The following is a 26,628-nucleotide window of genomic DNA, read 5'->3' on the forward strand; positions in this document are numbered from 1 at the left end:
CTTTCCTCACGTCTGAACTATAATCGAACAAAATTTAATTTTGCGAATTTTACTTTTTATGGTAAACCCTAAGTTAAAATAAAACTATGTGTGAATTGTTAAACTACAGGTAAAGAACCGTGTTGTGCTATATGTCTAGTGAGTTTTCCATAATAAAATTTTGTTATAACGTCGTTGACATTTTAGCAAGGAAACTTATATCTATTTTATTTGTACGTTGTTTTATAAAATTTAGTGGCCTTTACTAAAAAAAAACATTTGCGGTGACATCATCAAATTATTGGTGGAGATGATTAGACAAATTTCGGTTCCTACACGAATCTCCTAAAACACATACAATTTGACGACAATAGGTCCAGTAGTTTCGGAGATTACGTCTAATAAAATAAAAATGTATTACTAAAACGCACTAAAACGTGAAGGAATCGTAAAATTAACAAATCATTCACCAAATAGATCTATTATAAATACTAACTTAATAGGTTAGACTCGGAAAGTAAAAATCAAAAAACTGCAAATCATTTTCTATTTTTCTATTAAATTATTAACGAATCCACCATACATTTTAATTTCCCAGTAGACGCAAAATTTGTCTACAAATAAATTCAACTAAATTGGTAGTACAAAACATAGAAAATCAAAGCTGTAGTAAATTCCCAACCAGCAATCGATTGATTTTACCATTGTGATAAAAAATTACATTTTCGTGTCAATATTTGTTTGTCTGATGACTTTTTTTTAACGTTGCTCACAATAACGTTAAAAAATACTCCCCTATATTTCTGCACACGATCTAATTTTTATTAGGTACACTATTAATATCCTCGAAACTAAAATCTTTTTTCAGAGTTCACGTAATGTTTAAAAACTGAAAAGGCGTTAATATTCGGATTAAATTATCACGTGAATTTAACATTTTGTAAAATATTAATCTATTAGTTATGTTGCACGTTCTTGAAAATTTCTTTCCTTTTATTTTTGTTATTCTATTTCTATTTTATTTATACGTCGACTCTATTTGTGTTTGGTATAATTTACAGATGTGCTGGATGCTATTGTGGAGAGTTTTATAGTGGCTAAACTGAAAACGTAATCATAACAACCCGTAATTACTGAATTAGAACGAGTACTCAGTACGGAGTACTAAACTACTATACTACTATATCTAAAAATATCTAATAACAAGAAGTTCCTGAAGATTAGAGAACTTTAGTCTGCCACTGAAGATGTTCTTTTTATATTTGGGGAGTTTGAAAATTTTGTCTATTTCTGCCATAAGATCAAAATGTACACAAAGAAAACGTATTTATGTGTGAACACAACATAATCTTTTGGTAAAATTTGTAAGGAACTCTTACAGCTTCAAATTGTATAAATCCAAAAGACTCAGCAAAAGCTAGACCTGAGTTATGAGAACAACTGGTGTAAGCCCAAACTGACATAAAATTTGATGTTTTGGTGCAGTAATATTTCAGTGAGATAGCAAATTGGTTACTGTATTAATTTTGCTTTAACAAAAACATAGCTTGTTGAATGTTCCAGCCTAAAGGATCAGTTTCTTTCAATGCATAAAAGAAATAAAAGAATAAATTTTTTTCAAAAGCCTCGACTACACAAGCAGATTTTACACATCTCTTTTGCTCCAAAGCACTTTAGTCTAAAACAAAGTATCGATGGATGTGTGCGACTTCATAAATTTACTTTCACCGAGATGCCCATTACATTTACATCAATTAAATTTAATGTGTGATAATAAACACGTCGTTCTACAAAACAAATCATGTAAGATGTATTGATAACTCATGACAGTGACATAAAAAGTTGTAGCCTATGTTTATTAACAGTAATCAATTAACGTTGGCCCAAAAATTATGTGTTGAATTCCACCCAGTGCGTTTTAATTGAATCCGGTGAGTGTCAAGTTACAGTGATGAATGACGGGGTTGAGGATTCTATACATTCATCCCAGTCACACGCAGAATTAATAATCAACGCAATGTAGTGCAACGTGGAGTGGAGGAATATTTTATAAAGCATCTAGTGGCTGCATTGTTGAAACTAATTGTTAATCAGTAAATATTCACGAGCCAACTGTTGTCGTTTACAATTGGGCTAAGTCTGCTAAATACAGTTTAACACCCGTTCATGAGACCCTACGTCTTGCGATGTAAGATAACATTGTTACTCCAGTCAACTCGTAAGCAAATAATGTTATCCAATCTTACTTCCGTGTTTCGTTTAAACTGACACCACTAGTGTAAGTTTTGAGAGGTTAATAAGAACCCCTGAGTGCGTTAAGGCGAATTATTGCCTTAATTGAGATATAATTTCCTGGAGGGCGTATCATTCTTAAGGGTCTACAATTTTTGGGTTATTTTTTTTTATGGGAGAAAAGTGGGTAAAATGAACATAAATCAAAGAAGTGAGATAAATATCGGGTGAAATAAGATACAATCTAAATTAAACTTAACAAGGAGAACCACCCCTGGCGATATCGAAACGTTAGCCATCATTTAATATAGGGGTACAAGGTTAACGAGCAAATTAATTTTAAATTAATTCTGACATGTCTCAATTAACGGGAGTTTATTATAAACGTGAGAAAGTTTTAATTGGAGGTGATACTACAGTGACTCCTGATAAACTTCTTGGAAACAATAACTTCTAAACAAATCGTAGTATACGGCTTATAATTAAGACTACATTTGCAGCAGTTTCAACTCTTGTAAATCCAAATTGATAATCTCACTTGCTGCGGTAACCAGTTTCATGTTTTAGAACTTTTGAAAATTAAAAAAATGACTAAATGAACCAACATTTCAGCAAGACAAAATACGTAGTGTAAAAAGGTTGAGGTCTACATTTATAAATTTAGTGCTTTATTAAAACAATGACGTGTTTCGAGAAACCTATCTGTCCTCATCTTCAGCTTATTAAATCAAATGAAATGAAGTTTTGACAGATATTCAGAGTGCACTTAATAAAGCACTAAATCCATAAATGTGGAGTTCGACATCCGCCTTTTTATATTAATTTTTAACCTACACTTAGATACTTATATCCGAACCATAAATAATTATGAGAAAATACAAATCTTAAAATTGTGTGGTAGCACGATTATCTGGGTCAATTTACGCCACACTGCTTTATTTCTGTTACTTGTTATTTTTTTGTAAAACCTTCGTTAATAAAAAAATTACCCAATTAACAGATACCCGAATCTCGTTTTTTCCAAAGTGTTATTAATTCAAAGCATGGCCTTCACCAGTTCTATAATTCTGATTTTTTACCTATTTTAAGGCTTAAACATACTTAATCAGAACACAGTATGAGTTTTTAAGCCAATAAGACTTTTGCAATACGAGTTTAACGTTTACAAACTTCAGCTTCCCAAAACAAATGAGTTGCAGCAAACTACAAAGTTAAGATTAAATTACGAGAAATGGGTAATGTTTTAAATTTGTCCACAAATGTAGTTTTCTTCCATTACAAGATTCTTTTCGTAGTTTTACCTAGAACATATTACACGATGGAAGAAACGAAATAGAATTCTTCAGGGCGGCTTTTAAACTTCACAGGCAATTTGATAATGTTGCTAGGAACTAGATAATATAATAATATCGGGTGATTTTTTAAATTTCTGCTCTAGTTGACCATGAAGCTTACGTTAGCCGTTTCAATTTCACTGCTGAGCTACGCGTTATGTCTCACTAGAGCAGAAATTTAAAAACTTACATGGTAGCATTTAATACCTAACTGGATTTGTCCCTATACATACTATGATGACTGTTTGAAATATCGCGAACACCTTTAAGATATATACAAGGATATCGGCGATAAGAACGAAAAAAATAATAAAAATATTCTTTTCGGTGTAAGTTAGGTACAAAAAATTATATTTTGATAAAAGTACATTTGACAACACTAAACATACCTTTTATTTTTATTTCCTGAGCGTCAGCTACGAAAGTATAGTAATCGAGTCTATTTTGACAGATAATTCCAAAACTACCAGACCAATTGTTGTCAAATTTTGAATGTACATATATTAGAACTATCATGGTGGAACGCTAATCAAAATTTGGCTAATCATTCCCAGCACCAATGAGGTGACGTCATCTGCAACTTGTTTATAACTTTATAAAAGAAGATACACATCTACTTGTGGTGTATTAATCCTTGAGTTTTCATTCTAAACACCTAGATTTTTGAAAAATAAAATTCAAAATTGTATAACAACATTTTTCAATTTAACTTTGAAACTGCAAAACCGAATGTTCCGAAATCTTGCAAACGTTTTAACGATATCGTTAATCACAATTTATCGTTTATCCCTGCCCAAAAAATTAAAGACGTCATCTCAAAATTTTGTCAAATAAATCCTTTCTGAAATATGCAAAATATTGTGATTATACTTGTGCTTTATCGACACACTCATAGTTTTTAGAACTGCTTATACACGGTAACTCAAAAAAATTAATAAATTTATCACAAAATTTTGTAACGAAAAAATTCGCTTGAAACAAATTTAAAGCTTAACGCTTCTTTACATTTCCTTTAATATTGCTTACATATATTTATTTCAAATTATAAGGATTATAATAAAAAATATCAAATTCGCAAAATCAAATCTTATAATTTTCCGAAAAATCTTATTTATTGTACTGTATTTCAGAGACAAGGGAAGTTCTGTTGAAATAACTTTCGACCAATTTTTACGTTTTCTCGACCTTTTATGAGCCCAAGAGTACGAAGAAATAGGTTTCCCGTTTCCGTCTGTCTGTCCGTCTGTCTATTAGGAATATCATGTACATGATAAAACGCTAACCAAAATTTGTCCAATCATCTCCACCAATAATGTGATGACATCACTTCAAAATTGTACATTGTAAATGGGTTTTATATTGTATAAATAGGATTTTTGGAAAAAAAATCAAAATTATAACACAACATTTTGCAATTTAAGTTTTAATCTGCAAAACCGAATGTTTTGAAAACTCGCAAAACTTTTCTAAGCATACTAAATTTTCAAAATATATTTGCTTATCCCCTTCAAAAAATTGATGACCTCAGCTCAAAATTTTGCTGAACAAATCTTAAATGTGCAAAGTATGAGTCTATACTTTTGATTTATTACTGCATTAATATTTTTTGTATTTGCTTATACTGCCTGTCTTAAAAAAATTAATGAGTGAGTCAATTTATTTTATTTTTTAAATCAAGAATTGCAAAACTGAATACTTTGAAATCTTGCAGACGTTTTGAAGTTATTGTAAGCAGGGTAACTTTTTAATCAAAATATATCTGTTTGTCAACCATAAAAAATTGATTGTCATCTCAAAATTTTGCCGAATAAATCCTATCTGTGCAAAATATGATCAGTCCATACTTGTAATTTATCATTGCATTCATATTTTTCAGATTTGCTTGTACAGGGTGACTCAAAAAAAAAATCAGTCAATTTATTTTATTGAATAAATCAAGAATTGCAAAACGGAATGCTTTGAAATCTTGCAGACGTTTTAAAGCCATTGTAACCATGGTAAATTGTTAATCAAAATAAATCTATTTATTCCTCCCAAAAATTGATAACGTTATCTCAAAATTTTGCCGAATAAATTCTACCTAAAATGTGCAAAATATAATGATTTTGCACTTGTGATTCATCACTGAATTCATATTTTTTATTGATCAAATTTTCCCAAAAATGTGAAAAACATTTTGTCGATTGTAGCTCACTACTTAATAGATTTGATCCTCTGTTTTGAGGGGACGAACTCATTCAAATCAAACTAATTTCTACGTCACATTCTTCCAATGTATAAACATAAACACTTGTTATTTTTCTTATCGAGGATAACCTAATGACGTACAGTAATCGAGTCCCTCGGGCAATTTGACTTAATGAGACATTACCATGGGGAACAGAAATTTGAAGTAAATGTTTATTAGTTATTATTGCGACAATTGAAGCGTTATTTTGTTCTTAAGCATAGCAAAACTCAACTTTAAGCTTACATACGTCTGTCAAACTGCGAGAAGGATTTTTTTTCAATATTTTTCTTGTACGTAATGACACCTTTAGAGGCGTTCGTGACATTCCGGACATCCTGTATCACGATCATATCACATTTGTCACGGTTACAAAAACTACCAAAGCAAGGTTTTTTTAATAAAGTTATAACTATTCCGAAAAAGAAAAGAGTAAAAGACGAAAATTTAAGGCGTAACACACTATTAATAATTTCAGACCTCTTCTTAGGCTTTATAACCGTAGTTTATTTTCGAAATTCCAGTCCGACGTTATTTCATTTTTCTTGAAATGCTTTAGCAACGAAAAAGGGTTACAAAAAATATAGGGTTATTTTTAAAATCTGGGACACAATAACTTGTGAAGAGATAAATAAAACACACCCTTTATTGTAATATAAATAAAACTGAATTTTATATTCAGCGTGTTTACAAAAAAAAATTATGTAAGAGTTTTCCAACATCGATATTTCGTTTTGTTTTTAATTTTTTTCAAATAGAACACCTGTATTTTATTACTTCATCTTATTCTATTTTTTGTTCTGTTTCATTTTTGTGAAGTATTTTCTATATTTAAAGTTGATAGTTACTGAGGTTTTTTACTTTTTTAAGTGCATTAACATGCAGCAATAAAAAGCAGAGTTGAAAAAATTGAAATGCTTATTTAATTGTTTATCTTCATAAAATATTTATTACACGATTTTTTCTGAACCAAAATTAAAATAAATTAAAAAAAAGGGATAACCTGGTAACGTCATATCGGAACTTCAAAAATAAACAATGGTTATAAAGCCTATTAAGAATATGGAAACATATATAAAAAAAATATGTAAACAAACTAACTTAGGTGTTATGTATCCAAAAAAGAACGCTCTGTACAGTCGAAAAGAGCCGTATAACTTTGATCTTTGTCTTATTTTTCTATTTCTATAAGAATTAATGAGATATCGATAACGCGGACTTAGTGACTCACCCTGTATATAATATAATCTCAAAATAAAATATGTCACTGTGACGAATTAAATCATATTTTTTCGATTCTTCTTGAAGTGAAATTTGCCTACAGAAGAATGAAATCCATACCCTATTCAAACGTGATTTATAAAAAATATGCTTGTTTCCTGTTCCGTACTTCAACAAAAATATTGGAGAATATTGCGTATAAAGCGGAAACATTATTTGATTTGTGATCAACAACATGGGTTTCATCGGAATAGGTCAGTAGCAGGTACCGCTATTCCAACTGCTGATACATATTTATAATGCATTTGACAAAGGTAATTACATCTCTGAACTATTTTTCGATTTAACAATTGATATAATTAATTTGTCTTTTGTATTATATAAATTATATTGTTTGGGTGTTAGAGAAACGTTGTCTTATCTTTCTGACAGGGAAATTAATTGTTAAAACTAGTTATGTTGTCGATGTATATTCAGGTGTGCGCTAAGGTTCAGTGTTAGGTCCGCTGACTTTTGTGCTTTTTGTCAATGACGTGTTATTACTTATAATATCACAATGTTTGCAGATGATACAGAAATCACTGTTTCTGCTTTGAACCTTGATCTCTTGCAAAAGATTCTGACAATTTTGTTATTAATTTACTACTTATTTCGAGTGTAATGCATTATTTGGGAAAAATCCAGATCATGCTGGTGTAAAATTATAAATATCTATAAAATATACGTTGATACCGGAAATTGTAAATTATATCTGTCACTCATTTGAAAAGAATGTGTATTATTTACTGTCACAAATTTTCAACTTTCACGATATTTCCCGATCATAAAGATATTACCAGGTATTAAAATTTATATAGTTTTCTGTCTGATGAAGGTACTATTTACCTAAACATGTGGAACATTGTTCTGCAAATAAATTATTTTGAAACTTAAATTGTATTACAAAATTTATTTCAGCCATCATGTAACAACCGGTTGAAAACAGTTTGATACTATATTTTCTTCGATAAATTATAGAAAAAAATTGATTTCTCACCTCATTAAAAGTTAAAAATGAACTGCTACAACAGCAATACAGGAAAAACATTAGATTTCACTTAACCGAAAATCTTGACCGTGCGAGAATTATTGTGCAATTGTTTGCCCTCTCGTGTCGAATCGTGGTGAAAAACCCGGGGCAAAAAGCGCCCTTGAGAGTGCTATTAAATGACCACGTAGGGCCCATGTGACTCGGTATGCTGGCCAGCTGATTTTTCCAAACCGATTGTGAGAACATAAAACGCGCCAATTGTGTGGTCTCTTTTAATTAACCGCATCGGGAGAATCCAACCATTCCTCCAAATCAAGTCCCTACATCAATTACGTCACGAACAACTGTTGTGATATGATTTCTTCATTAACCGCAACGCGGAACTTTACAGATTATAAGTCCGAAGCAACACAACTAAATTTAAATATTCTTAGCAAAACAAAGCATCGTGGTTTGCGCAGGGATTAAATTTGTTGACGCAAAGACGAATTCGCATTAGTTTTGACGCATATCTTTAATTAAATTTTATTATATTTAAGAACAATCATGGCGCAGCGGCTTGTTGTTTGTCCGTCGACTCGTGAACTCGCCCTGTTGAAGGGATGATTAGTCTCAAACTGGGAATTTTAATTACAAATCTGTCACACGCAGCAGTTAAAACATCCCCGTTTACAAACATGTGCACTTGAACCGCCGCACACACCTCCACTTGACGCCCCTTCAATCATTCCTTTTTTACATTACCTTTTGGTGGCTTTGACATCCAATAAAAACCACAACAATTCAAAAAATAAAGTGTGAAAACGTGCCACATAAATTATTTTGACGTATTAACAAAACGGTGAAGACTTTCTCTTTATTACAGCTGCGATAAATGCCTCAAATATTGTGAGAAGTCGGGTGTTCGTGATACCGACTCGACAATGCTAGATGAAACCAAATCCAAATAAGGAAAATTGCCTCTAGTCAAACCGTGTTACGACAATAGCTTATAGAGATAAAAATGCAAATCACATAAAAAAAATTTTCTTTTTTTTTTTCCTTAACATGGAATGACGAAGTCGAAGGCAATTCTCTTTCGTCTTTATTGACAAAAAGGTTATTAAATAGACTTTTATGCCTTAAGACTGTGAAAAAGTTGAGCGTTGAGCTTTATCGGACAAAATGATGAATTGACTACATTCAAGATGGGAAAGTTAACACCGACACGAAATGCAGCATTCTTATTTCTTATCGGAAAGTTAAGACGGACGAAGAAAATTATGCAAGAACGTACACGTACAAAGTTGGCGGCAAATACTTAATTTAAAGTGTAATTTGATACTGCACTGTTTCCTGTAATTTAACAGTTCCTATTCCACAATATTTTACAAGAAAACAAACAACACGATTTATGCTGCAACCGTTGTTGGAAATTAATACCACATTTATAAACTGGACCTAAAAGACCACAAACAATCGGAATCAAAATTTGTTGGAACATCATATGTTTATTTGAGTCCGAGTTATATGGTTGGGTGCGTTATTTCAGCTGCACTTTATGTACAATAAAGTTCACAATATACGCTACATCAATAAAATATGAAACAAAACACTGGCTACATTTCAGAAATGTTTAATTGCGCAGTGGACGGGCCGTCCGATTAACTTAAGCATGTTTAACGGTGAACATAAAACGCAAACATTTAGGTTAAAGGTTACATGACAACTTTTCAATCAATACAGTTTCAATATTGTGATACCCTCCCTGTGATATTTTTGTAACCACAATTCTTCCAATTTTGAAAATTTTTCAACTGAACTTTAATTGTATGTAAAGTTACCCTAAATTTTGTAATACTCTTTTAAAAAAATAATTTTCTTGTCATTCGGGCAAAAGGTTAATCTTTCAATATGACGTTATCACCTCTTCAATGAGCATACAACAAGTCTAATAACACTCCCTGAACAGTTTTTAAAATGTGGCAATATTTCACTAAAGTGAAAGAGTTTTGGACAAAATAACCTATACATTGTGTTTTCGTTATGATACCGCACTTGTATTTATGAGTACTTACTATATCACTTTTATTTCTTAAGAGAAAATGTAATTACAATCATTATTGGAAAAAGAAGTTAAAGCGGGTTTTATTTAATAGCTTCGGTGTCAGTAATCCGTTATTTTATTTCTGCCCTGTAATTTAACATCATTACGTAATTCATTGTTATACCCTATAATTTGAATGAAGTAGTAAAGAACAAATTTATTTACGCGTTAAAAGTGGAAACATATTTAGTGAATATTAAGCAAGATGTTACATGAAACCCCTAATTTATAGAAAAGTAATACCTACATTTTTTAATTACAAAGGGTTTTGTTTTCAGTCAGTTTTTCGAGCCCTTGATTTTTTCTTTTTTTCGGAAAAGTTAACCTTCATAAATAAACCCATTGAATTGATTTTTGTATCGTATGCAATTCTCAGAGATACATCCAAGTCTCATTTGAAGGTATGTAATTTTAAAATCTCAAAAAATTGGTCGAAGATTATTATTTCGACAGAACTTCCGGCCCTCATCAATACCGCTTCTTCGAAAAATTAAAAAAATTGTTTGCGATTTTTGTTTTCTGACTTGAATTTTTCACTTTTCGATTTGCAATTTTTAGAGATTTTAATTTTAAATTTTTCAGTTTTTCAATTTTCCAACTATAATTTTTCAATTTTTAGATTTTCCAGTTTTGCAATTTTTCAGTTTTTCGATTTGCAATTTTTGGTTTCGGTTTTTATTTTCTTTATTTTTTCGATTTTTCAGTTTGAATTTTTTCAATTTTTCAATTTTTTTTTTAATTTTGCGATTTACAATTTCTCCAGTTTTCAATTTCTTAAACCTTTCAATTTTTCATTTCATAAAATTTTCGTTTTGCGTTTTTTCGTTTCGGTTTTTATTTTCTTTATTTTTACAATTTTTCGATTTTTGGATCTTCCGATTTTATAAATTTTTTGATTTTGCAATCTTTCGTTTCTTCACCTTTGGGATTTGCATTTTTTTTAGTTTTTCGATTTTCAACTTTTGAATATCACGAGTTTTCAATTTTTAATTTTTCAGTTTTTCAATTTTTTAATTTTCCATTCCTTCAATTATTTTTTCAATTTTTCGATTTACCAACTTACATTTTTTTAATTTTTCGTTTTCTCAGTTTTACATTTCCAAGTTTCTTCATTTTTCAATTTTTCGTTCCTTTAATTTTTGATAGGCAAATTTAATTATAATAATAAAAAAATCACTTTTTCAATTTTACCTTTTCGAATTTTTCAATTTTTCGATTTTTAATTTTTACGACTGACGTTTTTGATGATTTTATAATTTTTGGATTTATAAATTTCTAGATATTCAGTTTTTCAATGTTTCAATTTTTCGTTCCTTCAGTTCTTCGATTTTCTGTTTTTTCGATTTTGCAATTTCTCGTTTTTTCAGTTTTTCCATTTTTCAATTTTTTTCGATTTTTCAACTTTTCGAACCAGAGAAAGGGAGAAACTGCAAAATTGTAAAATTGAAAAGTTAAAAATAAAAAAACGAAAAAGCATCAAATGAAAAACTTTGAAAAATCTAAAAACTGGAGAATCAAGAACTTGAAAATTAAAGAACCAAAACATCGAAAAAACGAAATATTGTAAAATCGAAATAGTAAAAATTGAAAAAATCGGAAAATCGGATAATTGAGAAATCCAAAAATTGCAAAATTGAAAAATTTAAAAATTGGAAAATCGAGGAATTGAAAAATCAAAAATTGAAAATTTAAAAAACTGAATAAACGAAAATTTATCAAATCGAAAGAAACATTGAAAAAATAAAAGAAATGAAAAAAGTGATATGAAATCGAGAAAATTAAAACTGAACAAGCAGGAAAATGAAAAATTAAAATCAAGAACTTGAAAAATTTGGACGACGAGAAGTTGAAAAATTGATAAAATTAAGAAAATTAGGAATTGCAAAATAAGTCCAAACTCCACAGATATAATCTGATGATTTAATATACGTTAGGGGACATGTTTCGAAGACTAGCTGTCTTCATCTTCAGCCTCATTTTTTGGAGTAAATGTGTGGATGACATTTTGTACTACTAGCAGTAGAAAACTACTAGTAGTACAAAATGTAGTAGAAAACTACTAGTAGTACAAAATGTCACCCACACAAACGTAATTTTTTTTTTAATTCACTACAAAAAATGAGGCTGAAGATGAAAACAGCTAGTCTTCGAAACATGTACCCTAATGTACATTAAATCTTCACGATTATATCTGTGGTGTTTGGACTTACTTTGCAATTCTTAACTTTTTTGATTAACGTCCACTTCGAGTAGGATCAAAAACTTATGTTGTTAAAATTAAGGTTGAAAAAAGAAAAATCATAAAACCGAAACAATAAAAAATCGAAAAATTAAAAAAAATAAAATTGGAAAATTTAAAATTGATAAAATGAAAAATTATAAATGAAGAACTTGAAAAATTGATAAAATTAAGAAGGTTAGGAATGGTGAAATAAGTTCAAACTCCACAGATATAATTCTGATGGTTTAATGTACGTTAGGGGACATGTTTCGAAGACCAGCTGTTTTCATCATCAGCCTCATTTTTTGGAGCAAATGTACTACTACTAGTAGTACAAAATGTCACCCCAACTACAGGAGAAACATACGTTAAAATAAAAAAAAAAATTGATTCGAAAAAATGAGGCTGAAGATAAAGACAGCTAGTCTTCGAAACATGTACCCCAACGTACATTAAATCATCACAATTATCTGTGGAGTTTGGAAATACTTTGCAATTCCTAACCTAAGATATAAAATTGTAAAATCGAAAAATTGAAAAATTTAAAACCGATAAAATGAAAAATTATAAATGAAGCACTTGAAAAGTAGTAGAAGAAACGAAAAAGTGAAAAAGACAAAATTGTAAAATTGAGAAAATGAAAAATAAAAATCAAGAACTTGAACAACTGAAGAAACGAAATTTTTTTATGATTATTACCTTTATAAGTTAAAATAAAGATATGTATGTAATGTGAAAGTAAATGTAATGAAATGTACACGTTCGTTTCAAGTGAATTTTATTCGATTATTAAATGGAATGAATCGTATTTGATTTAATCAGTACAAAAAAAATACCTCATTAATTAATTTTTTTGGGTCACCTGTATAAGTACTTCTAAAAAAAACTGTGAGTACATTGATAAACCACAAGGATAGAGTCATAAATTCACCAAAATTTTGAGATGACCTCATCAATTTTTTGGGAGGGGATAAATGAATCAATTTTGATTAACGATTTACCATGTTTACGATAACCTTAAAACGTTTGTAAGATTTCAGAGCATTCAATTTTACAGTTTCAAAGTTAAATTGATAAATGTTAGGATTATACAATGTTGAATTTTTTTTTTATAAAAGTTTAAAAAATATCTTGTTGTAAATTTTGGAGATGTCATCCCATTGGTGGTGGGAATAATTAGCCAAATTTTGATTAGTCTTTTACCATCTACATGATATTCCTAGTTTCGGAGAGTATGTGTCTAATAAAAATCGATACAGACGACAGACGGACAAGCAGGCGGAAACGGGAGACCGCTTTTTTCGTACTCTAGAGGTCACGAAACGTTTAGCTCAGCTTAGCTTATGCTCAAGAAGTAAAAATCGTTACCAGCATCTAAAAATATCAAATCCTCCTCACCGATCCTTCATTTCTACCCAGTTTTTTCATACACGAACTTAAAAAATTTGGTGTGTTTTGACAAACTAACAACACCGCCGCGAAATCTCTACTATAATGTACCACGCTAATGGATTTTATGCACGCGGCTAAGTTAACATGAACTTGACTGTAGATAACTGTTTAAATACATTTTAAACGGCCACTTACTCAACTTACTCAATTGTAGCACGAATTTAGCAAATATTAATTTACTGCTCGGAAGTATCTCCTACCTAGTAGTAGTGGAGGAGTATTGATAAACGCATTTTATCCAACCATCAGTAACTGCCAGAGGTTGTCTGATCAATAGAACTACTTTTAACACTATGTAGTCTTAAAATCAATTGCCTTTTACAAATAATACGGTTTTCGATAAGCTTACATTTTAAATGAGTCGTTAAAATACCGTGCCACGGACAAATAAAAAAATACTATTACTGAAAATAACAACCACGTCATTTAAACGCAATATTATGTTCGTTGACGTCGATATTGTAATAATTATACAGAAATATTCAAATGACTCACTTCATTTCGTGTGTAGTGTAGACAGACACCTTTATTTGCATATTTGCAAATAATTATTTCCCATGAAGATTGTCAAATATTAACATCAAAGTGGGTTGCAGAGAAACATGTCGACAGCGAATTATGCATTCTGTATAATAAACCCGAATAACGTTAAAATTTTAAATCACGAATCTGCAAAATCCAGACTTCTGGAAAACTTTTCGAATAAACATTGGTGAACAGGTTTAAAAATGCATTGCCATATCCGAATGTGCCCTATTTGACAAAGTAGGTAAGTATTCACCGTAAACTAGTGCAAGAGTGCCAACTGCACCGAATAAAATTCGAATTCCCAGTCGTTACTGCTCCTTTATAACGAGCTTCCACGTTTTATTTATTGTACGAGCTTACGTGAGAGCCAAATTAAAAAGCCGGCCCTGTCTTTTTTCATGTTAATTGGCTGTCCGGATTTGTTGATTAAAGTGTAAAATCGGCCACCTATTTAGTCTGACACAAACAATGGTTTAGGTATTTTCACAGTGGCAAAGTGAGTCCTAATCGGATTTCGTTAATTGAACTTCATTGTAGAAAGAGAGCTGGTGGTCAAACGCAATGGAATTAAAATCGTTTGATTAATTAATTATGTTTGAACGAGGAAGTAATCGTGTTGCTTCAACATGTTGCAGACCCGCTATTCCAGCTTTTATTAAGCACAGCTAAGCTCAACAACTGTTGAAATTAATTGGTACCAATCTAATTTCTTCGAAAAAAGTAGCAAGAGTCGCATTTATTCCGACACCAAAAACATATATTTGGCATGAGCTTATTTAATGCGGCCGTCAAAATTTAAACTAGGGTATATTTTCGAGTGCAGATACAATAACGAAATGGAACGATGGATAAGCCGCCGCCGAGAAGTAAGCTTAATGAACTTACTTTTCTTGCCGATGTCTAATTTAATAAAGTGTTTATACTAGAAATTAAACAAAAACATTTAGATTTTACAAAAAAATCAAATCAATTTACATACAAGACGTAACGAAAATTAAAATAATAGCATCACCCTACACAGCATATTAGAACGTCAAATGTATCCATTTTCTAAATAATAATATCAATGTTACTTACATACGAACTTTATAATGTTACACGATCAGATAACTTGGCCAATTTGACTCCTCATCTAAATGTTAGTACCTACATTAAAATTCATTTTAGTCACAGAATATGAATAGAAATAAACTTAGTCATCCTTTTCAAAAATTTACGGAATTTTAAGAAAGTTTTATAATTTTATACAGCATGTGTCAAAAAAATTAAGGTGTGAACTCACCTAATTTATATATTTGTCCCTATCAAAAATTTAATAACATCAATTCAAAGTCCCGGAAAAGGCCTAGGAATACATGTAAAAATACCTTATATAGGGACAGGGCCGTCTTAACCCGGGGGTGTAAGGGGTGCAAGGCGCCCGGGCGCAAGGCCCTAGGGGCGCAAACGGCAAGCCGAACACTTAAGTGTAATAAAAATGGAAATTTTTTGAAGTTAATAGAATGTATTTTTAATTTTGATAACACCCTATCAGAACACATTTCTCGAATTCAAAGTGCTCAACATCGCATGCCCCATTATCTTGGCCACAATATTCATGAGGCTAAAAGCTCATTGGAAATAACGATTCTTTTTTTCAATTGTCTAGGAAATTACTACAGCATTTCGTTTTAATATGGAAAAAATTTCTGATGCATTGTATTTTATTTTTTCAAATAACAAGTATGAGAGCGACACGAGGAACATAGCAAGCTTACTGATGTCGAAATTAAAGAGTTTTAAGTTTATATGTTCAGTAGTTACTTGGTAGAATATTTTATCAAAAATTAATATTGTCAGTAAAAATTTACAAATGTCGGATGTCATTTTTTCAGAGGCCGTCAAAAAGCTAGATCAAATCAGAAAAGATTTAGTTACAAACCGTATTGACACTGCGTTTGAACAGTTGTTATTTGACTCAGTATCAATTGCTGAAGAATTAGAGTGTGAAACTGAATTTGTTCAAACTGCTCGTCCACGTCCCCGAAAAAGACATTTTAATTACGAAACTGCAGATGAGCTCATTTTAGACCCAAACCAAAATTTTAAAATCGATTTCTATTATTATTTATTCGACACGGCAACTGCAAAAATAAATGAAAGATTCGAATTGTTAATACAACACAATACAAATTTTTCATTTTTAGAAAATATAGAAAACTGGAGGAAATCGGAGCCAGAGCAAAAAAAACACAATGTCTCAACTTGCAACAGAAATTAACTTATGAAAATAGATCCGATATAGATGGGGAAGATCTGTTCCATGAGTTAGAATTGTTTTGCCACTATTTTTTATAAATAAGAACACAACTCCACTTGATATTTTAAGTTATATGTTTTCGAATAATTTACTATCCACATTTCCTAATCTTTCAACATCTCTATATACGTATATATTTTAACTCTTCCAGTGCCGGTAGCTGAGGGCAAAAGATCATTTTCTAAGCTAAAGTTAATAAAAAATTATCTGCGGTCAACCATGACCCAAGGTAGATTAACTAAGCATTGGAAAAGAAACAGACTTTGAAATAGCCGAAATAATAAAAAAATTTTAAATCTCAAAAGCGAGAAAAATTGACTTTGATGTATGAAATAGCACAGAATAGTTTTAAGTTTAATCATTCTGATCTGACATCTGTATCTTACATAAAGACCATAAAGTAAGTTTGTGTGATATTTTTTATGGAATAATTTATTAGTTTTTGTGAAGTTTAAATATGTGTTTAATATGTTTAATTATTTTTTATAACGTTTAATACTCCGAAATAATTTTAAATTTGTTTTATATTTTTAGTATTTAAATGTAACTGTGTAAATTATATAATTGTAATAAGATTGCACTGATTGTCATCGTTTAAACTTCCTAGCCATGTTGTTTATATAATAAATAGATCAACCATCGTTATGTTTTTGATTTTTGGTATATATGAATAGAATATTTAAGCGAATTGTGGCGGTTAACTGCTTCTAGGTTAACCACCCGTAACGTTAGATTCTGGTATGGGGCTCTAGACTCTGTAAAAAACAGAGTTAATTAATTTTTGACAGGGGGGCGCAACGCTGATTTTCGCACCCCGGCGCAGAGTATATTTAAGACGGCCCTGTATAGGGATTCCAAAACTCAAGAAGAGGCCAACTAGAACATGTAGCTACATCGAAAACAGAATACTCTGTACAGTTAGAGATAGTTTCTAGTGTTCAAAGAACCATACAAGTTTAATTTTTGACCTTTTTTATTTGTAATAATAATCTAGAAGAGCGCACTTATTGTTTCACCCTGTATATATAGCTTTTTTAAATAAAAAGATATGTTTTAGGGCATCTTCTTAGTTTCAAAAGTATATTATTAAAATGCACCATAACCATAACCATATAATAATTTTTTACATCGCATCGCCTCAAATATCTAAATAGTTTACATTTTCACTATAAAACCTGTCAAACGGTAACACTATTTAATGTTAATTGCAAAAATAAAAAAAAAGATGAATATACAGGGTGTTTACTAAACGGGGCGATAAATGTAAAGTAAAACTAATCGGTCCTCAGATTTAAAGCTCTTGGATATGTACTTACGGAGTCATTTGAAAACATTAGTGTACTCTAGTTCATTGAAAAATTAAGAAAGTTTAACAAATAGAATATCTTGGAAAACAATTTTAAAATGACCCAAGGAACAACCCCCTCAATTTTTGCAGCATGTTTAGGAAACATCCTGTATATACATAATACTGTTTTATTTGTGCTTTTTCCTTCTATGCTTTGTATACATAGTACAAGTACGTGCAAATATTATTATTTGCTTAAAAAAATCAAATGACGCTTGTAGCTTTTGAAGTTAGGATGATGTAAATATAGACAAGGTACAATTCCACGCAAATTACGCATCAATTAACACGAACTTCCGTTCAATCTGTTTGGTAAACAGAACTTAATAGTAATATAAATAGATACAACAACAATTATATTAATTCTCCAGCCGTTTCAACACCACAATACCAACACCCTACACACATAGCTAAAATCCTCCCTGAAAACCCAATATGATTCTGACAAGTAATGAAGGAAATTCTAAATACTTAGTAGTTTGTCCAGATGGTTCATTTTGTATAATGTACTTAAAAGTGAACCATATTCTTATGTACAAGTCAATAAATTTAACGTACAACCCCAATAAAAGGTACAAAAGTTGAATATTAAAAAAAAAATATTCACTATTTCATGAGATTTCCTATAAGTTTTGAATAATTTGATATGTAATTTTTTCACTTTTCCCTCCTTATCAATTCCCGGGATTCAACACAAGAGACCAATTAAAGTGTATATGTTTCAAAAGTCCAAAAAAAATGAGAAACTTCCGAGACGAAGATCGAAACATCGTACCACTAAACAACTGCAGAAACTGACTTTTTACACTTTTCCCATTGCATTGTTCAATTTATTTAAAAAATATTTTATACATATACAGGGTGATGAAAAAATGACAGATATGCTCCATGGTACATTGTTAAGAAGGCTTTGAAAAACTCAAAAAAAAATGTTTAAAAAAAATCCTGCACCAAACTTTTGAAAATATTAAACGTCAAATTTGAAGATTTAACAAAATTCGTAATTCTGATTTGTAACTGCATTGTCTACTAGACAGTTAAATAATTGGTTATTAATGATTTAGTAACACTTTGCTAGAACACGACCCACAACGTCATTTCTTATTATTGACACATGCCATTTTTGACAATTTTATCGGAATTTTAGATTTTCAATTAAATTCACATTAAAACATCAGAATTACGTAGTTATTTTTCAATTTTGAAGTTTAACATTTTCAAAAATTTGGTTCAGAGGTTTTTTAACAATTTTTTCGAATTCTTCAGACCCTTGTTAACAACATACGAATTAATAATTTACAAGATAACTATAGTTAATACTTTCTGAAAATAATGTATTGTTATATTAACTCAAAATTGTACATTAATTAAGTTGGCTTTGAAATTTTGTGAATTTTGCCGCCTCGTTGTGATAACTGTTGACTACTCATCGTCGCCTGTTCAAATATCAATCAATGCCTAAGTTTCGTCGTCGCCCGTCACAAATGCATGGAGGTAAGAATATATTCTTTCCTTCATAGCACAAATGTCAACCATAACCTAACTTTCTTAAGCTTTCAAAGAGTTAAAAATGCAGTGACAAATTTTCCAAAGCCAACTTGATATACGATATTGTACAAACCAGTGTCGAAATACTCTACTTCGGGACCCCACATCTTACGTTTCACATATACAGGATGTTACAATTACAAACGCAATAAATTTTCCTAAAAATTTAACAAACGAAAAAAAAAATACCTTCATAATATATTAAATGAAAGTATCTTTTTACTAGCTTTGTTTTTCTTGGGAGCGTCGTCAAAAGTTCCAAAACAGCATCACTTTTACTTCCTAAGCGTAAGCTAAGGAAGTATAGTAATCGAGGCCATCGGGCGACTTGCCAGTTTCATGTTTTCTCACGTTTGATGACCCCTAGAGTACGAAAAAAGTGGTATCCAGTTTCCGTCTGTCTGTCGTCTGCCTGCCTGTCTGTCTGTCTCGATTTTTATTAGACAGATAGTCTCCGAAACTACTGGACCGATTGTTGTCAAATTTTATATGCATACTAAGAATATCATAACTTCATAACCAACATGATGGCGTTATCTCAAAGGATTCTAAAATAAAATAATTTAGTATTAAATACAATCCTATAGTTGTGGTGTACGAATCCGCTTTAAGTTTTTTTCCCTAAACCGCCAAATTTTCTCACCAAAATTATAACACAGTGTAATAACATTTTACCACTAACACAGGGTGTATTTTTTTTTTCTTGCGCTGTGACTAGTATGTTGTAATTTTTGTTATGAAAAAACTCACTTAAAACATATGCTTAGCATGTAAACATAAACACTCGAAATTACGCATGTAATGAGATACTGTGAAAACAGATTTTCTCGTTGGCTATTTGTTTTGAAACTTATTACGTTTTGTCCTCACTTATGCGGACTGCGCCCCATTGTAATTTATTTAGAATTGCTTATACAGGCGTTGATTAAAAGTGACTCAAAAAAAATAATGAATGAGTCAATTTGTTTCATTTATTAAATCAGGCGCGGCTCACTCCAATTTCCCGATTTGGGAGTACAACACTGTTATTACATATTAATAATATAGTGCACTATCCATTCGCAAAATCTAATTTTGTAATTTTTCGAAAAAGCTGGAAATGATTTATTGTACTTCAGCGGCCAGGAAAGTTCTGTCGAATAACCTTCCACCAATTTTCTCAAGACGTCAATGTCGCTGGCAAAAGTCAAAATAATAGTAACAATAAATCTAAACAGCAGTGTATACAGTACCACAGGACACCACTTTATAAATTTCCCGGTGGATCCCCAGGACACTGTTACAAACACCCTGTATAATCGTCTCAGTCTATAAATATCAAGCCGTAGACGGGCCATTGTACCAAGACAGCTGCGTCATCCCGACGAATGTGAGCTCAAAACGGACACTGACTTCACCAAGCACAATTGAGCTTTCTATAAATGTGAGCTGTCATTTTCATTTTCATTGTCGTCATTGTCTAGACATTTTCTTGCATTCGACCTCCAGAAGCTACTTTACATTTCTTCGATAACCCCTACTATTTTTCCAGAATCCGGAATGGCAATTTTTAGAATTAAAAAAAATAATTTTACACCGAATATTTCTAAAATCTTGCCCTGGAACCATAAACACACTATATTTTCCCAAAATTGTTGGTGGATTCTTAGGCAACCTTTTCAAAAGCTCGATCTTTCCCTTATGAAAATTTATTTAAAGACAATTTCGACCTTACTTCTTTGATAATTTCTACCAGTTTTCCAAAATAGCTTCAAATACGACAATTTTTAAATAATATATAGCTTTAGAACTATAAACACGCTTAGTAATGAATGGGGCGAAAATGTTCAGGAATACTTTATTAAGTTTTAAGTAATAAATCGTTTCGGAAAGGCTTGACTGCCTTTCCTATAACACTGTTAAATCCTAACATCACGAACCGCCACTGATTTAAAGTGGTTGTTGTTTCAAGTAAATTCCAGTGCCTCTTCTTCCTATACCATCACTCACTATAAGTATTAGCAAACATAATTCTTTTTACACAACAATCAATTTTTTTTTTTAAATAATAAAATGTTAAAATTTCACGTAAACCCACTGCGCCATATACCTACTACGGTATTAAAAAGTAAACGTGTGCGGACGACTGAAATACTTTACTACACCATGTCATAACGTAAAAATGATTAAGAATTTAAAAGAAAACATGTTTTCATGCCGCGAATTGCAAGCTGCCCCACTTCTTTTGGAAAGCACTATCTAAGAATTTTATGAATCGATTGTTCTAAAGAAAAATGTTTCAGAGGAAAACAGACAGAAAATGCGGCAAATTTTCAAAGGAGGCGAAAGGAAGCACTTATTATTCATAGGCTCAATTTTCTTCATAATTTCTATAATAGAGTGGTACGCCCGAGATTGATCGATGAATTAATAAGTGTGAGGTGTGTAGGTGTTTTGATTAACAATAATAAGCAGGTGTAAATTAGCTTCCGTGGAAAAATCAATAAGAAACAACTTAGGCAAGCAAGAGCTGCATATTAAACCCGCAATCTAATCTTCACCCAATAAAATAATTACTAGTGCACTTGTGTGTGTTTTATAATTAATTACAACACTATAAAATGTTAAACATGTGTTTAGAACTTATTATACCATAAAAATTGTTTTTTACACAGATTCAATTTAGTGCGGTTCTCCTCCATCGTTAAAATCTCTAGTAAATTATTTTCAACACTTAAGAGCGACGCTATTAAATTCAAAATAATTAAGAGATCCTTTCTTCTTGGAAGAAGAATGCATTAACTTGTGTAGTCGTGTCTTTGGATCTTTTAAATATGAAGGTGTTTTTTTAGATAAATAAGCGCGCATTCTGCATTATTAACAAGATGGTTAAAAACATCAAGCGTGATGAAACAGACGATTAACAACGCCTGGCGACTACACGAGTACGTTGTTAGCGCAATTATTAGTTAGGAACAAAATAAAATGTTATTTTCATGATACAATAGTGTGTCTACGAGACATGCTGTAGAAATATATTTAACTTTCGTTTTAGGAAACAAGTGTAAAGAATTTATCGGTAATCTTTGTAAAGTATCAATTAATTATGCATAAATCTTCATTAACACCAATGATGTAAATTTTTAAACTACATATAAACGGTAATTTCTCGAAAATTGTGCAATATTTAATAATGGCAACATGAATATGTATACAGATAGACACACTAATAAATGAATGAAAAAGAAAACGAATAACCCATTTCATTTTAGCTATATCAACGTCGACTAGCATGTTTATCGGATACATAGTAGAGCTCCTTAAACTTGGCTAATCTTCTTTAGAAATCGATACTTCTACACTGACAAGTACAGCCACAAAATCGTAGAAATAAAAGTTAGTTGCATTATTTTAATTTTTAAACTCATCGCCAAAGAAGTGAGATTCTAGTTTGCAATTATAGGTCGCATAAAAGTACAATAAATAACTGCAAAAATAACTCCCCTGCAGATTCAACAATCCGTGTAGCATAAAGGAAGGGGAAGGATATTAATCGAAGAGCAGACAGATCAAGGACTCTTCTTCTTTATAGACACTATCGGCCAATTCGTGCGATGCCAATATTTTATTAACTCTTTTCAGACTGTCAAATGTATCATTCCCTTTGTTATTTAGTGCGCTATCAGCAAAAGGAAACTTGATAACTTTATATGGAAACTTTCCGATCACAGGTATTATAAAATTAAATGGCGCAAGAGCGTAGAATGAACGAGTTCAGAACTCGGCAGCTACAGCGGCGAATTTACAACCAACAAACAAGATACACCTTTCTGTTTAAAATTATAAGGAGATTTAATAACAGAGATAGAAAAAATCTCCAGAAGATAAATACTGAGTATTACCAAGAAAATACACACATTTCGTAAACTGTTAGCATAAATTACTCGATTTACTGAAACAGAGGTCACAATAAATAATGGTTATTCATTAGGTGCTGAAAACGAACTCCGAAATATGGACAATAATAAATTGAGAATTGCGCGTTTAAAAAAAGAAATCATAAATTGACATAAAAACTGCGGGGAAGATAAAATATGAAATGTGATGATACATGATAGAAAACAAACACAACTCTACGCTAAGTACTATCTAGTTAAAATAATATCAAATTCATTGTTACGTCTACAAAAACAGTGAACGTCGTCGTCATATGCATTTTTTCTTTGCTTTCATGTTTCTAAGTAAAAGTTATTCCAACAGTCAGCAGCTAATATTATTTTTTAATTCAATTTTACTGGTAATAATAACGATTTAAAAATAAGAAAAAAGCCTCACTGTATAACGGGGCACACCACACACACAACACTCCGCGGAACAAAGATAACAGAAGGAAGCAACGCTTAAATTAGCATTTTCTTGCACGTCTAGGCAAAGTAATAAACGATCTCGTCTGAAATTGACAAAATTTGCCAGTACCAGTGGCGTATCTAAAGCAAATTTGGGGAGGGAGATAAACACGCAAATTTGAATTATGCGCACTTACATACTTTACAGCTTAAGAATAATTGTTGTCAAATCACAAATTAACCATCAAGTAGTTGCAAACTCCAGTTGTTATCTTTCTCTAAGCCATTGTCTTCATACGATTCCAACCCAGAGCGACCAGATTGTTCGGTGTGCCTCTGGAAAATGGTCATAAAAGATCTACTGCCGAGTCCAACACGTTTAAAGTGCAAGCAAGCTTATGCTCCCTCCTGTTATCATTCCTCGAAGCAACACTCCGATAGCGATGATGTAACCACGACATCGTCTTGTTAGTCGTACTCGTTATGGTAAATTTACGTTCGTTTTGATAATATTAAATTAATTGTTAAAATATTATTTTAATTTTGTATTATTATTAATAAGAATTAACAATAACTATATACCAATATAAGGTTGCAGCAATAATAATTTCAAGAAGGAAGAATACGAAAAATAACTTATATAATACTTATGAATCTTATGATTGAAGTCTTTCATTACACATGAATTTACGTTTAATAAGTACCATTTTATCGCACTAGCGTGAAAAGTAAGGATTTTTCGCATTAGTGTAAAAGGTAAAAAATAAAAATAGAAATAAAATTCCTACTGTAAGTTTCACGAATTAAAAAAACTATGAACGTCGTATTGAGTTACCTACAATGGTTTGATTATTATCAAGCCAAGTTCAGTTTAAATCTAATTTTTGAAGTTTACAATACTCGTAAGAAAAATCTTGTATGAAGTGTTTGTGAAAAATGTGTTTAAGGCACTCGTGTGTTTTCGTAGGCGTGTCGTAAACATATTTTTTTTACACTTGTGTTATAAATTGCTATTAATTACCCATTTATAGACAATTGTTTCAACTTCTCTTAATTTTGAGTTGATGTGATCAATTTTTTCGGAGGGGATAACCGGACAAATGTTGATTAAAACTTTACCATGCTTATGATAACTTTAATACGTTTGTAAGATTTCAAAGCATTCGGTTTTACACTTTCAAAGTTAGATGTTATAAAATTTTGATGGATGGATGTTTAGGGTGAAAACTAAACCAAGATGAACGAATATTTTATTTTATCACAAGTGAACGAGTATCTTGCTTTATTCAATTAAAAAAAAATTTTGTTGTAAATATTGGACATGCCCTTATCCCATTGTTGGTGTGGATAAATTACAATCTACATGATACCCCTAATATACATACAAAATTTGACAACAGTCGGTCCAGTAGTTTCGGATCTCCCGAATAAAAATCGTTTACGCTGAGAAAGTAAAAATCTAAAGATTTTAGTGCAACGATCAGGATTAAATAAAGTGAGAATTTTTCAAAATTCATGGCAAAAGATGTAAAACCAGATTCTTAATAAAAACGGGAGACCTATTTCTTCGTACTCTAAGGGTCATCAAAGGTCAAGAAAATGTAAAAGTAGAGCATCGGTCAACGCACTCAATTGCAATATTTCTTTGGCTTACACTGGGGAAGTGCAAATGTGAAAAAATATGGAGCAATGTAACCTATTACCGAAAATGTATTTAGAACGTTGCTACGGACAACACAAAAAAGGTTCAACGTTAAAAACAGTTTAAATGACTCAACCACAAAGAAAATTGTTTTTGTCGTTAAAAAAATGCGTCAAAAAACACAATCCCCTAAATTTCCCTGATAAACATCGGCTCAGACATTTTCAATTTTCATGATAACATTTCATAAAGAACCCCGAAATACGATTTTGGCCCACGGTCAAAAAATAGTCCTCTTAATTAGTCTTAGTCTTGCTTACTGTGGCCAATGTTACGTTTTTTTTTTAAGATTAAGCAAGTTTTTAAATTATTCTTTTTGTATTGTTGGTTATGACTATGACCTGCACAAATACTTTACAATGAGCGCAAAACACACCCAATTCACACAATAATTACATTGTTTTAATGCATCAGTCTGTGCACTGCATGTTCTGCTGCGTTTTAGGGTGGAACTGTTTTCGCAAACAAGTTAATTTATGATTTTATTTGCAATTTTATTATGATATTTTGCACCAACTGATGAAATTTCAGGAAACAGGAGTGTAACTCAGAGAAGGTTAATCATTTTATTGTTTTAATATCTTGTTTTCTTCAATTTATATAATCAGAAGATTTTTTTAAGATAAATGTAATAAATTTTTTCAGTTACCGATTTTTAGAAATTTTTGTTACGAATTTCATAATTTGTCTGTGGAACTGAAACGATCAAACAAAATATATAATTAAATAAAATCTAAGTGCAAAATAATTTTGCATATCCTATTAAATTTTCTTCAAAACGATCATCAGCCGAGGGAGAAGCCTAACGTTAATTTTCCCGATTTCTCAACCAAACTTTTGCTGCCATATCAAATTTGCTGGGGGGAAAATCTAAGCATAACGAATTCCAGATTTTCATGGAATGAAGGGGGTTACATAAAATGAAAAATTTTGCAGGATCCATGACAAAAGACGTATCTAGCAGGTAACAAAAAACAGTATTCTTAATAAAAATAATTTTCCATATAACGTGGAAAGTGTTTTTGTCAAATTCTGAATCCTGGAAAATGATATTGATTTTTTAATGAGGTGTTTGTCGAGGGCGCTAAATAATTTT

At 31.0% G+C, this 26,628-nt stretch overlaps 1 protein-coding gene across 2 annotated transcripts in view; it reads right to left on the minus strand.

Annotated features, from left to right (window-relative positions):
* LOC135134691 (protein madd-4) overlaps window positions 1-26,628 on the minus strand; it is a 318,408-nt gene that overhangs the window by 290,823 nt on the left and 957 nt on the right. The window lies entirely within an intron of this gene.

The sequence above is a fragment of the Zophobas morio genome, unplaced genomic scaffold (assembly GCF_036711695.1).
Source record: "Zophobas morio isolate AGI-343-1 ecotype UQ-CSIRO unplaced genomic scaffold, CSIRO_AGI_Zmor_V1 ptg000023l, whole genome shotgun sequence".
Classification (NCBI taxonomy): Eukaryota; Metazoa; Arthropoda; class Insecta; order Coleoptera; family Tenebrionidae; genus Zophobas; species Zophobas morio.